The sequence below is a fragment of the Nothobranchius furzeri genome, chromosome 4, assembly GCF_043380555.1.
Source record: "Nothobranchius furzeri strain GRZ-AD chromosome 4, NfurGRZ-RIMD1, whole genome shotgun sequence".
NCBI classification, from domain to species: Eukaryota; Metazoa; Chordata; class Actinopteri; order Cyprinodontiformes; family Nothobranchiidae; genus Nothobranchius; species Nothobranchius furzeri.
Genome location: NC_091744.1, coordinates 67,741,705 through 67,758,140, shown reverse-complemented (window position 1 = coordinate 67,758,140; position 16,436 = coordinate 67,741,705). Strand labels below are relative to the sequence as shown.

General features: G+C 43.2%; 1 protein-coding gene across 3 annotated transcripts in view; it reads left to right on the top strand.

Annotated features, from left to right (window-relative positions):
• Positions 1-16,436, top strand: part of roraa (RAR-related orphan receptor A, paralog a) — a 253,174-nt gene that overhangs the window by 224,841 nt on the left and 11,897 nt on the right. The gene's annotated exons all lie outside the window — the stretch shown is intronic.

Here is a 16,436-nt window from a genome sequence, read left to right as displayed (position 1 = left end):
TATCGCAGTAATCTACACATTCGAATGTTTTAAATGAGATTTGACAAAAAAGAAAAACCTAAACTGCACAGAGCTCTAAGTTTAATTTCTGCATTGTTGGCATGTGACGTACACATTTTTCAGTGTTCATGATAAGCAACAATAAGCTAGAAGTGTTACAGAGGACGCTTCCCTCAGCAACACTGCATCTTCTACCCCACTGAAAATATTGCCAGCATCCTGTCTTTAATGGAGCAACAAAGCTGAGGCGATTCATGGCAGCAGGAGGGAGAATGAGGGTTTCTTCTTGTCAGCTGACTTCAAGAGCCTTTGCGTGTCTCGGGTTTAAGAGCTGATTGTTGTTCCAAGGCTTTTGGAGATGTGTTTATTAGGGTTGGGGGTAAACGATTATTTTTAAAACGATTATTCTGACGATTATTTTATGGAATAGTCGACTATTCTAATGACTATTTAGACGATTAATCTAGCGATTATTTTCTTATTGCACAATTAATAAAAACAAGAAAATCTCAAATAAATTCCTCAACAAAAAAAATTGATGAATTGTTTCTGTAAGAGAATAAACACTACAGGCCTTCCATTTTGTATAACACTGCTTTTATTGTGTTGCGGTTGGTTATGTTCTGGTGACGTGTAGAACTTGGGAGTGCAGGCTGCTGCCTGAGAGGTGGTTGGAGATGGAGTGTCTCCATGCTGCTTTGATTTGGTCACTTATGAGCGTGAGGCGAGTGGTGTTACAACCCTTCCTGGGGAGTTTGGCTCATGTGCAAAAAGGAAGGGACAATAACGGGATTTAAAAGTTAAAATGATGATCAGGTTTATTAACAACAACAAAAAAAACATAAATCTTTCCATCCACAGGTTGGGAATAACAAAACTAATTCTGCCTGTGGGAAATTAAAACAAAAGTACAAATAACCTGGGATGTCCCACTGGGCAAAGATTACAGGGTTCTGGACCAAAATAAGAATCTCCAAAGGTCCAAACTCTAAACTGGGTGGTTAAACCAAACTCAAGGTGATATTTTACACTAAACCGAAAACCCACAACACTCTAAATGTAATAAAAGGGAGATCTACACCACAAAAAAGATGAACTCTAAACTAAAACGTAACCGCTTATCCAAATGCAAGAAGCTGTTAGTGAAAATGCTAACAGTAGCTTTACCAACATTAAGTTCAAGTTACCAAGTTTAAATAAACCAAAACACCCAGCAAACAGACCAGCACAGAGGAGAGACTGCTACCACAAAACCAGCTCCTAATGTCTGAAAGAAGCTCCTTAATGAAGGTAGAAACGCTCCCGGTGATTTTCTACATCTGTGGTAGAGACGAAGCAGCGCATCTGACCCCGGAAGTTGTTGTCCGTTGCCGGGAGACGAAGGCGGGCAAAACAGGAAAGGAATCTAGTAGCGGACGGACGTTGTTCCGGGTCTTCGGTATTTGGCGGAGATGTTAGTGAAGGCGGAGAAGAGGGCGAACTAGAGGAGGAAAAACAGGCAGGTTCCTCCTCCATTTACAAACTCCTGGGGATGCAACAAGTGGGCGTGGTGCGTCGACTACCGGATCTGATGTCGACGAATTTTTAGAATCGAGCCATCGACATCATCGACGCTTCGCTGCAGCTCTAGTGTTTATGCAATCATTAATCTTGGCACTTGTTTATTTGCCTGGGATTAGATCACCACGGCGTAGTCACCGGCTGTCAGGGAAGCAAAAGGTAGGAGCAAGCCTGCATGAGGAGGGAATGCATGCTTTGCACATAATCCTGCCATGTTCAACAAAAGCAGGCCAGTGTTTGTAAGGGTATGAAAACAGTGGTGCAGGGGAATGTGGCTCACACACTGTTAACTGTCTGTGCAGGCACTCCATGCACCCCTGTTGTCTAGGAATGCCTTTTAGTATAGCTGGAAAATGACAGCCGACTTGTGTGTTGGCTCTTCCAAATTGAACTCAGAGATGTTTGTAGATCTTTTTTTTGTAAGTTTTGGAATTTTGTTGGAAATCAGTTTTCAGAAGCGTTTGAGAAACTGCAAAAAGGGTACCGATGCAGACTATTGTGGCAGGTTTAGAAATATATAAAAGACTATGAAGTAAGAATGCACTCATAGATAGAAATGCTTATTTTGATCCATTTACAGAAGAAAAACTCTCCGGGGGGGGGGGGGGGGGGGGGGAGTATACATCCACAAATTCAGGAATTTTGTAGGATTACAGTCAGGTGTACGATTACCCGAGCATACCGGAGATTTTTACTTTTCGTAAATATGTTGCAACAAAGTCATTCAGAAAAAAGAAAGAGCTGCAGGAGGCTTAAAAGTGGATAGAGTACAGACAAACTCTTCTGAGGTGAAGTTGTGGGAGACTGCTACATGTCAGAGGTCAAGCACCGGGACAAGGCTGAGCGCCACAAGACACATGGTAGTTATTCAACATCAGCAAGGATTCTCTCATGCTAAGATGTGAAAGCAAGACATCAAAATGTGCTCTTGTTGAAGATAAAAGAAAAACACAAAAAACAGACAAACAATGACATCCGTGAATGTTTTGGTCAGTCAAGTAAAGTTGATGCAGTAGATGAAAGACACTTTATGCTTTCTTTCTGTAAAAAAAAGGTAAGATATCCAGTAGTCGTCACTTCAGAAACCTGTAGGACCCCACTGAGGAAATCTGACCAGAAGCGGTCTTCGTGGAAGAATTATGACCAAAAAGCCAAACCTCTGACGTTGAGCCAAGCCTCTCCAAGTGAGGTATGGGGTGCAAAAAGAAGGACAGATGATTTGAAATAATCAGCTTTAGAATTAGGCAGTTGGTTAGCAAAAGGGTTTAAGAGCAATAGAAATATGAGTCTGCAGGAAACAGTGAAGCATGGTGGACGTTTTTTGCAGGTTTGCAACTGTGTTTCAACAAATAGGGTTTGGGATTTGGGAAATGGTGAGATCATGCACCAGGGAGGCTTCTGATTGGCTGTTAAGATCTTCTGCTTCAGGATAACAACCCCTTTTGTAGGACTTATTTGACTATGAGAAGTTAGGAATGAAGCTTTCTGCACATCATGCACTCACACATTGGCGCCGATGGACACTGAGAATAAAAATCCTAAGGCTGGATCAGCTTTGCAGGTAAAATGGTACGCCCGCAAACACGCACCCTCAATGATTGTCATCTGTACATAAACGAATGTCTAACGCTGTTGGCTAGTGCTGAGCGGCGCTCAGTTCAAATTGCATGGGGCTCTACGGGACAAGGGGTGGGCTTAGCAAAAAAGTTTAAGTATTGCCTACATTATATCACAGAACAAGGTCAGACTTTTGTAACCCCGTTACTACAACTATGTTGTGGTTATGCAGCACAGCAACATGAACAAAATATCTATTCTAGATTCAATGAAGAGTTTGAAACTTATCTACCCATGCAATGGTTAGACATCCACCCAAATAACACACATGACAAAGAACTAGCAATAATATAAAATGTATTGAAGATAGTCACCCATAAACAACTTATTCAATGGTTAACTTTTAAATGTCCATCAGTTTTTTCTTTTATACACAGATAATTCAACAATATAAGAACAAAAAATTCCTCTGAGATCTCAGGAATGAAATAATATAAACCCCAATGTCCAAAAGTTCAAAATAATATGAGTGCACTCAAGCCCTACCGCCGTCTCAACCGAGTATGTCCAAAAAAAAAAAAAAAGAAAATGGTCCAGGATGGGCAATCCAGTCACTGTTGAAGCAGACGGCAGCAGGTGAAGTTCTCTCCAACTAAGCCCTCCAGAGGAAAAACCAGCCAGGATAACAGGTATGAAGGAAAAAAGAAACCCAAGTTCAAGTCACAAAACTTAGTCTTTAGTTTACCAATCAAAATACTCCAATAGATGGATGGATGGATGGATGGATCCAACTTCACAAAGGTCCGCCGTGCTCAGCTCAAGTATGTCTGAAGCCGGGCGTACACTGTGCGACTTTTTCAGTTGCAGCACTCAGCTTCAGCTCAAACTGTACGACTTCCTCGCAGAGCAGATCTCACGAGTCATGTGCTCACACTGCACGACCCAGTTCTCGCATGCGACCTGACTGCTCACACTGTACGTCTGGTAGCAACACGTCGGCCCTAAAAATATGCTAAAAATAGCAGTTTTTACTCAACACGTCAGACTTTTTTGTCTTGTTTTGCCTGTTGTCCTTCGGGAGTGCTGCAGGACACACAGGGATTTATGGGGGCTGGATGAGTAAAACGAAATAAAGAAAGTAAATCTGTGTTTTGTGATCAGTTTAATCTGACATGAACACAACAAACATGCTTTCTTGACAATCTTTGTGAGTAAAAAAACGTGTAGAAACAAAAACGAACAGCGTGTGTTATTAGGGAAATAGCGAGCGGCGTTGATGCAGGATTGCGCATGCGCCGTGAGCGGTTCTGATACTTTTTGGGTCGCAGCTGCTCGCAGCGCTGCTTCAACAGTGCGATACCCTCACGAGGGACGAGCGAAATATTAAACACACCAGAAGTCCGTGCGACCTCACGACTGCTGATCGGCAGCTGGTCACGTGGTGTTAATCGCCTCTCGTAACCCCCTGTACACTACACGACCGCTCGGCGCAAAACTCGCCCCGATGTCGTGGATTCTCGCACGACTGGAAAATCGGCTCAAAAAAGTGAAAAAGTCGCACAGTGTACGCCCGGCTTGACTTCTGCTTTGACATCAGCTGCTCACAGACCGATAATCCAAGATGGCGTCTGAGAGCGTGTCCATCTTGAATTTAAAAATGATCGTCTGCTGCCCCCTTGGGGCCAACCTTGGCAGCGCTGACCTAACCTGGTCACACTATAGCACATAATTCCTGACAGGGATAAAACTCCAGATCACTGCTTTAAGACTCGCTCAGTCTAGTGGTGCAGAATCTTGATCTCAGCATCGCAGAGCACGCACTAAATGTTTGTGTGCTCATTGGGTTCTTTGTGGATCCAGCCGAGGTGCTTCTTGGATGTGATGGATACAAACTAGAATTTCAGAAATGCCTTGGGGTCCATTTGAATTTCTAATCAGAGTGAGAGAAGGGTTTGAGTTGGAAGAGATCTTGAGACACTTGAAAATATCGACATGCTAGTTTCTTCAAGACCTGATTACAAGTGTTTTGAAAAGAAATTATGCAGGGAGGGCAAACATTTGATGAAACCAAGTATTGATTTATTATGGATTGTTGTTTATTTTCAATCATTCTAAGTGACCAAACCATTCAGATCTAAAGCTTCTGTCAACTTTGGAGATAATGTTTTTTAAGTAGCTTTTAAATTTTTCTCACAAATATTTCATCAGCTTTTAATTTCTTTGCAATGATTTCACACTTTCAGTAACACCGAGGATCCATGTTATTCAATTACCTGAAGTATTCAAGTCTGGCCTGCATTGGTCTACTCGAACCGTCCTAAAGCTTGGTTTATGCTTGACGCGTCCGCACCCCTCCACCGCACCTCCACACGGCCCAAACTTTCCGCACCGCGCACCTAGGAAATTTTCTAACCACGCGGACGGTTGGATGCAGAAAAACATGGCGGACTGGCAAGAACTAGTATGGCAGAGGTTCGTAAATAAAGACATTTGTATGATTCAGCTCTCAAAGATCACCGTGATCAACATGTTGTTAATAATTCTTGGAGAGAAATAGCTCGCACTGTCGGAAAAGACGAGAACGCTGTTAAAAATGCTGAAATGCCATGTTGTAAACAGTAATTTCTACTTCTACTATGGTGTAGTGTTGGATGCATGCCGTAGAGCTCCATGCTGCCCCGTTCAGTTTGGGAGAATATTGGCTCACCGCAGAGACAAGCCGCACGAACCATAAACGCTGCGAGTTGTGAAGCGCGTTCCATCCGCGAGCAGCATCACCAAGCTGAAAGTGAATGCGTCAAGCATAAACCAAGCTTGAAGATTCTTTCTGAATCTGCAAAACAAGCTCTGAAAATCTTTGAAAGTCAAATAACTCGAACTTGTGCATGTGTTAGTGTGTCTTAGTAGATAAACGTAAAGCCAGAGACAAAAGTACAGTAGTTAAAAGAAATATGAGAAAATGGAAGAAGTGCAGTGAAACAGGCATTTTGAGAAAGCTCCTCTTCTGCAGCCCCGTGACACCGGTGATCTGTGGAAAGGTTGGGTGCCTCTAGTTTCAGCTCTATCAAGCACTGGATCTTTGAGCAGCAGGATTCAGTATCCCATCTAATGTAACAAGGCTCATTTGTCTCAATCACAAGTCCCTGGAAGTATCGGCTGGCCATTGATGTCATTCATCTTCCCTGTCCTTACCTGCTCTTTTTCAGCTGATGAAAAACCGAGGACCTTCGAGCAGAATGGCAGCCACTGTGTGCGAGTTGCTGGGTAACAGAGGCTGCTGCACAGAGCCTTCTGAGTTTTATCTAATAGACTAAAATAACTTTCCAAATCTGAAGGTAGACACTGACTCAAACTGTTATAGCAACTGGCATTTTATTTTTTTGAGACTCACTTTGACCACTTGTTAGAATGCTGTGTGAAGACAGCGACAGCTGATGCTTTTTAATCTCAATTCTGATAAGTGGAGTCTCTTTTTTTTTTTAGTCCACAGCTGGAGTCAGCAGCTGACACGTTTCGTAGTCTAGTCAAAACCAGCTGTTATCAATATTAGTAGTATTAGAATAACTGTTATTTCTATAACACACTCACACAAATGCACTGAATAAAAACAGAAATCTATGTAGAAGGAAGCATTTCACACAATTTTGGTACAACTGAAAATAATTTAAGACACAAAGTGACGGTGAGTATTTTTCCTGGCGATAGAGGGCAGTACATGTCTAAATCATTGAAAGAAAGCAGCATTTTTAAATTCAAGTAAAACCTTACTAACGGATGGCCATTAGGGTCAAAAAATGGGAGTGCAATTTCTGAATGACTAATTTGTCAGATCGTTTAACCTCCAGCTAAATGACAAACACGCCAGACTCCCTTTAATCAGTGGCAATGAGTAAAGAGGTAAATGTGTAAAGCAATGTTTATGAATGGTGAAAGTTTTGTAACTGCTTGTTACAAATTAGTAAACGCATTTTGTCCTCGCAGGCTCCCGTAGAAGGAAACATTTATGTTTATGTTTATTTGGCAGACGTTTTTATCCAAAGCGACGTACAATTTCTAACCTATAGGGCATGTTGTGATCTGTGGGGGAAACCGGAGTACCCGGAGGAAACCCACGCATGCATGGGGAGAACACGCAACTCCACGCAGAAAGGCCACAGCCGAGTTTCGAACCTGCAACCTTCGTGCTGCAAGGCAACAGTGCTAACAACTGCGCCACCATGCAGCCCAATTTAGTCTAATAGGGTGTCTCCCAGAGACTTAAACCTGCTCCCATGCATTTTAGATCAGATTTTTATGGTTATATGTTACGAAGCTGCCAATATTTTTAACAACTGGGCATCATTTAATTCATTTTCAACAACATTTTGATGGATGTTTCCAGAGATCAATGATAAAAACTACACATTGTCATTTTCTAAGCGTTTCTAATGTATGTTTTACAACTGAGGATGCATTTTCAAGCTAAAAAAGAAAAAGTATAAAGTTTGCAAATAATGTTTTTTACCCTGAAATGCACTATGCCTCCTAAGCAGTAGGTGTCACTGCAGAGGAGATGATGCAGCTGCAGGACTGGTAGCAGCAGAAGAGTTTACAGGAATTACATTTTAATTACATCACTGTACTCATTCATTCAAGGAGGAGATTCTGTTCGTAAAGGATGTCAGTGGAGACTGATATTACCACCCAATCCTGTTTAGATGTGACATCAGCGCTTTGGTTTATCTCTTGAAAAGCACAAGATTATAAAAAATTAACAGGCACTTTTAAAACTTTGAGTTCAAGTTGTGTCCTCCTGACTTTACTAGGTGTTAAATATGTTCTTGATTCTTTTTTTAGAGCTTTATTCGGCTGTTTAAGGCTGTGATGAAAACACCACCTCCTGCCATAACTGGCTCATGTTTAGTTTCCCTCTTTGATGGAACAAATCACGATCATGATTACTATCTGGCTCGTGCAGCTGGGCCGCGTTGTCTGGAAACGTGTTTTCCTAAGGAGACCACAGAGGGACAATTACTGTCAGCTGAACTATTCAGCCTGCTCTGCATGTGTGTTCTGGCTGTGTGCCTCCGACCCACTGACCCCGAGCAGCAGCTTCAGTGGGGACCTCCAGCATCCCTCTCCTCTCCTCTCCTCTCCTCTCCACTCCACTCCTCACTTCTCTTCTTCTCATGTTAACCATATAAGCAATGTAGCCAGATGTGCACTTTGCAAACATCTAAAATTAACATTAAATGCTTACTTACTGTCATCCCATCAGCAGAAAGAACATGCAAGAAGTTGTGTGAATGTGAAGGTTTTATGGAAACAGTAGAATGATCCTGCTCACAAACAGGCAGCAGAGTTCTGGCTAGGGTGCAGAAATGCATACTAATACAGCAATTATAGTGGAAAGGAAGTTGTACAGTGTGGCAGTAGCAAATTCCCCGGTGCAATGGAACAAGGCTCTTTGTTGTTATGTAAAGGTTTCTGCGTGTAATTGCAGTGGATGTTTTGAAAGATTCATTATTTATATATTCTTGTGTTTTTCTGAGGGAGCCTGCGAGGCAGCCGTCCCCGAAGGGCTCAGGGCTGAGAGGTGCCTAAACTAAGGCACCGTACCACAGTCGAGCCTTTAACCATTCACCCGCTAAGATCAGAACGGTCAGAAGCATCACACGATCTTCACCTGACTCTTAGAATTCAACCAGCACAGCCTGCACCAGTCAATCAGTCGGCCCAGTGTGATTCGAGCCTCAGTGATTCTGAGTTTTGGTGCATCACCAACACCTTTCTGCACAAAAATACGAAACATCGTGCACGTCACCCCTGACTCACGCGCTCAGTGTTAAAGCCATACAAAACTTTTTCATATTTTTAAATCATTTTCTGGAGCCATTGTGTGCTCAAATGACCCTTTAGGGTTAATGAAATGTCACCCAGACTCCTACCGCCTTCTGTGGCCGCATTTACAACTTCAGAGTGCCGGTCCAATCTCTGTTAGATTTAGAAAAAAATAGAGCTTACATACCTGGTGCTGCAGTCTGCTTCCAGCACGTTTCCTGCATGTTTTGGATGATTTTTTTTTATTAAGTGTCATTCCTGTAGAAATGAATGAGGACCGAGGAGACTTTTCAGCTGTTAGATTAAGGTCTTAAAAAGACAAATGTGCAGCTAGGATGAGTTTCACTTTTGTTTGGACCACAAATACTTAATAATGGGCACTAGGGGGTGCTAAAAGCAAGCTAAATGGCCTAGTGTCCTTTTTAAAAACCTGGAGTACTCCTCCAAAATAATGAATTAATTTTTATTTATTCATTCTTATATTCAAGTATATTTGGTATCTTGAAGAAACATCAAATTATTAAAGAAAATGTTTGATACACTGTGAAAGTTTGGTTTTGTTCTCATGTTCTCTTCGGGACGACATAAATGAAGAGGGACAGCTTGTTGACATTTGTCAGTGAACAGTAAAGCAAGAATATTCTGTTTTGTTTATTAACATAGTTTAATTATTTCGTTTTAGAGTAACATCACAAATTATAGTTTCAGATAGGTTGTAAAGGGACAACAGTTTTAGAAGGAAACCAAATGACTGAGGACGCTCTTGCATGTTCAAAATGAAAAGGAGCAGAAGTTCATTTCACAGTTCTGTGGTAAACAAAGCACCTGGCATAAGGCATAATCATTGCTTGTTGTGATTATTTCTGATTATAATCGGTCACTCTTGAGTTTTTCATACAGGCTGAACATGAAATTTCTCCTACATCTATCTCCTGCATTATCTTCTGATAGAAAGTAGATGGTCAAACTCTAGGATTAGAAAAGCCTGACAGATCTACCTCACACTGTCTCTTAACATTCATGGACTCGCCCATCTCGACTCGTGACGGGGCAGGCTGTTGTTGTTTTAGCATCCAGGAAACAGCAGAGAACGTCTCAGCTAGTAGAAGCTAACCGTTAGCATTAGCAACTCCACCACACAGCAGAACTCCTTCAGGCTTGTGTTATTAGAACATCAATGTTGCAAGTCAGTGGTAGAGTTGCATTGCTGTTATCCAATCTGAGGTGGGATTTCCAAATATCAGGAAATAAGACAAGTTCTGCTTACTCGCATACAATCATGATTCTTAAAATTTGGTCTGCAGTCACCAGGAGACAACTTCTGCATCACTTTTCCTTTGTCTTGTAATTTTACCTATTGATTTTAGGGACCAGCTATCAGAGCAAACATAGAGAAGCTCGGTATGGACTTAAAAACATCCTCAGGATATTGTCATACCTTTATCGCATCATAGTAAGATAAACACTCAGCTATAGCCCTAAAACATGAAAAGTTCCTACATAGAGTTCATTCACTTCACCACTAACTGTGCTGGTAAAAAGTACACAGGATCAATTCTAATCAATCGTGATAAAATCTTAAAGCATCATCTTTAGTTCATGCTCTCTTGGCAGAAACAGGGCAGCTTGGGTCAGAAAACAAACAATCCTACCGATACCATCAGATTGTTAGGGGCACATGTTTTAAAAGGAAGTGCCAAGTCAACCTGATGATCTAAGAACTCTTCAAATTCAAATGAAATGCAAATTCATGTCAGTAATCAATATTTAGAGTGTTTTTGCAGGATGGATAGTTTTATTTCATGATATATCCTTTTTTTTTTTTTGAGGAACTTATGTCCGCCGTGTGTACACAGACAGAAGAGGCCGAGCCCTCCGGTCCCCATCAACAGGGCACAACTTCACTTGTCACTGTAGTTGGAGACATAACATGAGTAGGCCAGGGAAAGATGCACAGAGCGTGATGGAGGGATAGATTCGTGCTCAGGTGTGGAGGATGAAGGAGGGGAGATGAGTGCCGCACACATGGTACCCTTCATGGTGCTCGTCTGCTCACTAAACCTGGGCTTTTGTTGTTTCCCCCAGAGTGCAGAAAGCAGACTCCCAGTCAGGAAGCGCGTCAATCTCTGCCACAACAACACATAAATTAGTGCCTAAATTACTGTTACACCGGTGGAGAAAGAGACGTGGAGGGAAATGTCTCACGCTGCAGTTTGGGAATACATCTCCACCCTCTCCGGCTCCACCCTGTAAAGGGTGTCGGAATGCACTTCAAAAAAATAATAAAAACCAAGCAAGTACGAGGAGAGACATGAAGAGAGGCACATCGCCGTGTTGTACAGGCATCTGGAGTTTGGGCAGTGTTGAAATATTAATAGGCCTCACACACAAACAAACACACAGACTCACGCATGAGTTCATCTGAAAAAGCAGCCCAGGGCAACGGTCCAGACCTGAGCTCCAGCAAAGTCACTGCACTGCTACCGAGGAATAATAGGGGGAAGGCTTTAAAAGCCCACTCTCTGAAACAGAAAATTCTCCACAACTGGTCTCCAGTGAGGGGGATCACAGCTTAGAGAGCTCCATGATTGGAGGGGAATTAGTCCGACTCAGCATAGAGACACCAAAATGTGTCAATTATATCTTTGCTTCTTTTTTTCTTTAATCCCTTTGGCCAGAGTGTTTTTTTTTTTGATGACTTGAGTATAGCCGCTTCAAAGCTGAGATAGTTTATTTTAATACCTCCCTGTTTGCTTTCTTTGGAAGCCATTAAACCATCTCCAAGGTAAAGCGCCAAAAGCCTCCAATCTCTGTACAAATACAGCATACAGATGTGATACAAGGCACGGCTGTCTTTTACTGGTGACATTCAAGTAACCTTTTTTCTTTTGCATAAATGGGAAGAAAAAATAAAAAAGAGTAAAGTGTGTGACTTCACATGACAGCAGAGCCCTGGCAGATGAGAGAAACAGAGATCTGATTCCATCGCTTGTTAGACTGTCGCCTCTCTGCAGCTCGATCTGACAGGGACGGGGGGCTGTTTACAGAAGACTTTGTTTATTAACCAACAACTGATCTGCTTTTTGCCGAATGGCAAGTTCACGCAGCACAATCAACAGACGCTGATGTGAATGCTGACCGCGCTTAAAGAAACACAGCTTTTACTTTTGTTTCTGTCCTTTTTGCAGCAGCTTTTGTTGTGAAAATCTTTGACTATAAGAACATATAATCACAGTTTGTCTGATGAGAGAATGAATAGTTAATCTGCTCATAATGCCACGCCCTGTCCACCTTACCAAATATCTGACATGAGCCACTGGCTTGCGTCACTCTGACATTGACAGCTGTCAGCGGCTGGAACACACCCACCCATGCACAGACGATGTGTTTTCTCCAGCAGCTTCACGTGCCTTCTTCCACAACAAGAGACATTCAAAAGGAGTCAAAATCTCTTGTTTGCACACATCTGTACTGCTGCTTAACATTCAGGCTTCATTTATTGTCTTGTGGCTCATAAAGGCCATGAGAAAATGATTTAATGGTCCAGTCGAGTAATGGGTTAAGCTCCCAGCATTGTGGTGGTGGTGGTGGTGGCCAGGGCATTGGTCTGTAATGTGAGGGATAATCTTAATCCTTCAGCGTTATGTCAGTATTCCAGTGTTTCATTGCCAGGAGATTTTGACTGGAGATTGGACGTTTTGCACAAGGCTGCAGGGTTGATACTTTTATTTTGGAGAGGCTAGTTACAAAGTAAAATTAAAGGCCTATTAATCCTTGGAGAAATACACATTTCCCACTGCATTTAATGCTGGTTTTAAACTGGTATCTAATTAAACGTACCACAAGTTTTAACGTGATCTGCGCTCTGTGCGTATGACGGGAATGACTCCTGACTATCATCACATCAGAGCTTAGCACAATAACTGTAAAGTACATGAACTTAAAGCCGTTTTGTTTCAGCTAATGCTAATTAGCTGGCAGCCAACTCAAATGGGGTTGACTCCTTAAAGTAATCAGCTGTAGCTTCAGTGATTACTTTCTGAGAGTTTAATTGTGGGACAACGGTGGCAGAAGGGTTAAGTACCCAGCTCATAAGCAGAGGGTTGCGGGATCGAGCCCTGCTCAGTCTGTTGCAGTTGTGGTGTCCTTGGGCAAGACCCACCTCACCTGCTGGTGATGGTGTTCAGAGGGACGGTAGTGCCAGTGTTCAGAAGCCTCACTTCTGTCAGTGCACCCCAGGGCAGCTGTGGCTACATTTCAGCTCATCAGCACTAGCGTGTGAATGTGTGTGTTCATGGGTGAACGGCTGGATGTGTTGTGAAGTGCCACGGCAGGATGTAGAACCCTAGAAGGTGTTACATTTACCATTTATCATTGAAATAGGCAGCTTCCTTCACGCCTTTGGGATGAGGTTCTGCTAGTTTGCAGTTCAGATATTTTGCTATGAGACAAAAATATAAAACCAAAAAGGATACATGAGATATTATATCAAATTCTCATCAATCTAAACTAGAGAAAGGCAGAAATCCAGAGTGTTTTCTCAGAGGGCATCGCCTAGAGGTGGAAAAATGTATTGCACCATTAAGCCCCTCTCCCTGCTTCCATGATACCGCTGGAAGCAAAGCCTCTGAACGTGCTTATTATACTGTTATTATACTATTACCTTGTTATGCTATTTATTTATATATAACACGTAATACTCGTCACTAAGAAATGTCGCCAACTTTGCATCTGTTCGACATCTGAATTGACCTCAGAGATCCTTTCACTGTCGGTTAACGGACCTGAGGTAAATAGTTTAGTCTGTGTTGTTTTTACTTTTGTCTGTCTTCGAGTAGAAGCAGGATATAGTGGAATATGTATCTTATTTTATTTTTTTGGGTGTGAAGGAGGTTGTAGCTGCTCCGTGATTCGCCGTGTCTTCGCAGATTCATAAACAGCTCGAGGTACCTCCACAAACTCGCACGCACGCTCTGTGACTGACATCTGTATGTAAGCAAATGTCGAAAGCTATTTGCCAATGATGACTGGCGGTCAAGTTAGATGGGGGTCTACAAGACATGCTTATCAAAATATAAATAAATGGATGTATTGTCTACATTACATCACAGAACAGGGTCAGACTGCACTTTTATGGATATTTACAAAATGATACATAATTCATGAAAAGAGGAAAACTCCAGATTTCTGCTTTAGCTACTAAATTCTGCAGTCATCTCACATTATATGAATTATTCTTTAAGTCCTTGGCGGTATCCATACACTTTTTTCTCTAAAGGGGTCGAATGTTTGTGTGCTTATTCCATGCATTTTTTTTAAATTAAATCAACAAATTCAGGACCTCTGAAGACCGCTAATGTATGATTGGCAGATGGTTATGTGTGTCCAGGCTTGCCCGTTAAGTTTCCTGCTCTCTCGTATTGTGCTGGACTGTTCTAGCGGCTGCTGTGGAGAAGACAGTGAAGGGCGCTGGGTGAACATGCAATGGCCTCACTGCCCCATTGTACATGTGCACTGAGTCACACTTCATCCCCTCAAAGGTCTGCTAGTGTTGTGAATCAGTGTCCTTGAGCTGCTTAGCCACAGACAAAGAACGAGCCTCGCCATTCTGATTGACCGTCTCCTCTCTTTGCCGTTCTTGACACCTTTGCAAAGCTGCAAAGCGATGTGCAGGACATTGGTCCTGAGTTTCTGCTCAGCCCTGGTGGCCGTGTCTTGGGTGTGACTGGGCTGTGGTGTGATTCAAACATAATCTCGGCATCTCAGCAGGTGTCTTTGAAGTGGCCTGCATGGAGGGGCCGTCTCACGGTGCCTTAAGGAGCCGGTGGGCTGCTGGGATGGGCTTCAGCATGGCTGCCTGTGTAGCTGTGCCTTTCTTTGATGTTGTAAACAGAGCAGGCAGGGCTGGCAGGCAGGCAGGCAGGCGCAGTGAATGGGATCAGTGGCACTGGGCTGGTCAAGCTCAAGTGAGCCAGCAGCTGCCCGTTTCACACCAAGAGGCAGTTATCACCACAGCTCATGTCAGTAGATATTGACTGCCAGATTGGAAGCGCCTAGAAGTGTTTGATTGAGTCGCCTCTGTGGGAAATCAGGTGAAATTGTCTTTCTTGTCAGACGTTCTAGGTGCAGACCACATTCCTGCATGTACTGCGTGATTTCTTCAAATAAAAAACTTTAAGTCTACCTCAGCTGGTACAGGGACAAACCCTATTTTATTTTATTTTTTTACTGTTGAGTGCACTTAGCATCCACAGGCTTGTGCATTGGTAGAGAGTTGGACCTTTCTCCTGCAGATGCAGCTTTAGTGAAGTAGGCTTGTGTGAATGCATGCTCTGCCCAGCCTGGCACCCCCTGTGCGTCTACTCTCACTGCTTCCACCTGATGTGGCACAGCCTCTGTCAGGCCTGAGCGAGCACCCGGCCAACTCCACTTCTTCAGGAGAGATGAAGGCATCTCAGTGCAATGCTGTGGGGGTGGGTAGAAGCTAACAGCAGCCTGAGCCTGGAGCTATCCGAGACTGGAGCTCATAGCCAAAAGCATGTGGGTTGGACATGGTGGGTGGAAAGCTTGGCTTAACTCGGTGTGACAACCATAGACGCAGCCCTGCACTGCCACCAAATGGCTGGGGCCCATCATTGCAGCCATGAGTTCACCACAGCCACAGCTAGTCATAATTACAGCACGCTTCAGTTGTGGTGAGTGCATGTCAGAACAAATTATGTAAGTAATGAGGCTGAAAATGCTAAAGGAGTTGAAACACACTGCACCGCTAATGCTCATGTGGTGAGAACACAAAAACAAACAATAGAGTGCCGTCATACAGAGATAGACCTAAATGAAATAACACGCCACTGTGCACAGTGAGGAAAAGATCAATTATAAATTAACCCTTTCTGCTAGGCTGTCAGAGCCCACCTGCTGCCTGGATTCGGCTTTAATCCGGGGCCGGTGAGGTGCAATGCCCCTCTATTGTACGGGAGAGTCACTGATCGCAGGAGGTGCATGTTCCACCATCCCCTTTTGTTCGTTTTTGCTCAAATCTGGGCTAATTCCTCATAAACACGGCTGGTCTTGTTGACTCCAGCGGTGCGAGGAGAACACACTTGAGATCCCTGAATGAACGGAGCATGGCTCCTGGGCTGCTGGATTAGAGGCTCTGTGTTAAGGGCCTCTCCCGGGCATGCCTCCGGGACGAGGACATTATCCACATGACACATCACAAGCTCCCAGGCAGTTGATTAAAATGGGCAGGGATCTCTGGATTGAACTTCAACAAAAGCACTTTTGATGTGATCAAACCAGAATAAAGAGGCTGGTTGTTAAAGGTGTGCAGAAGATATTTTAAGCCTTTTGTCTTTAGAAGAGACCTGAGGCGTTGCAGCAGACGCTTAGGCCTGGTTTGAGGGGAGACGCTGATGTAACGCCTTGACAACATTCTAAAGCCTTTCAAGAAGTTAAACTTACTACATGTTACTCAGCTCTGATTGGTTGGATGCGTC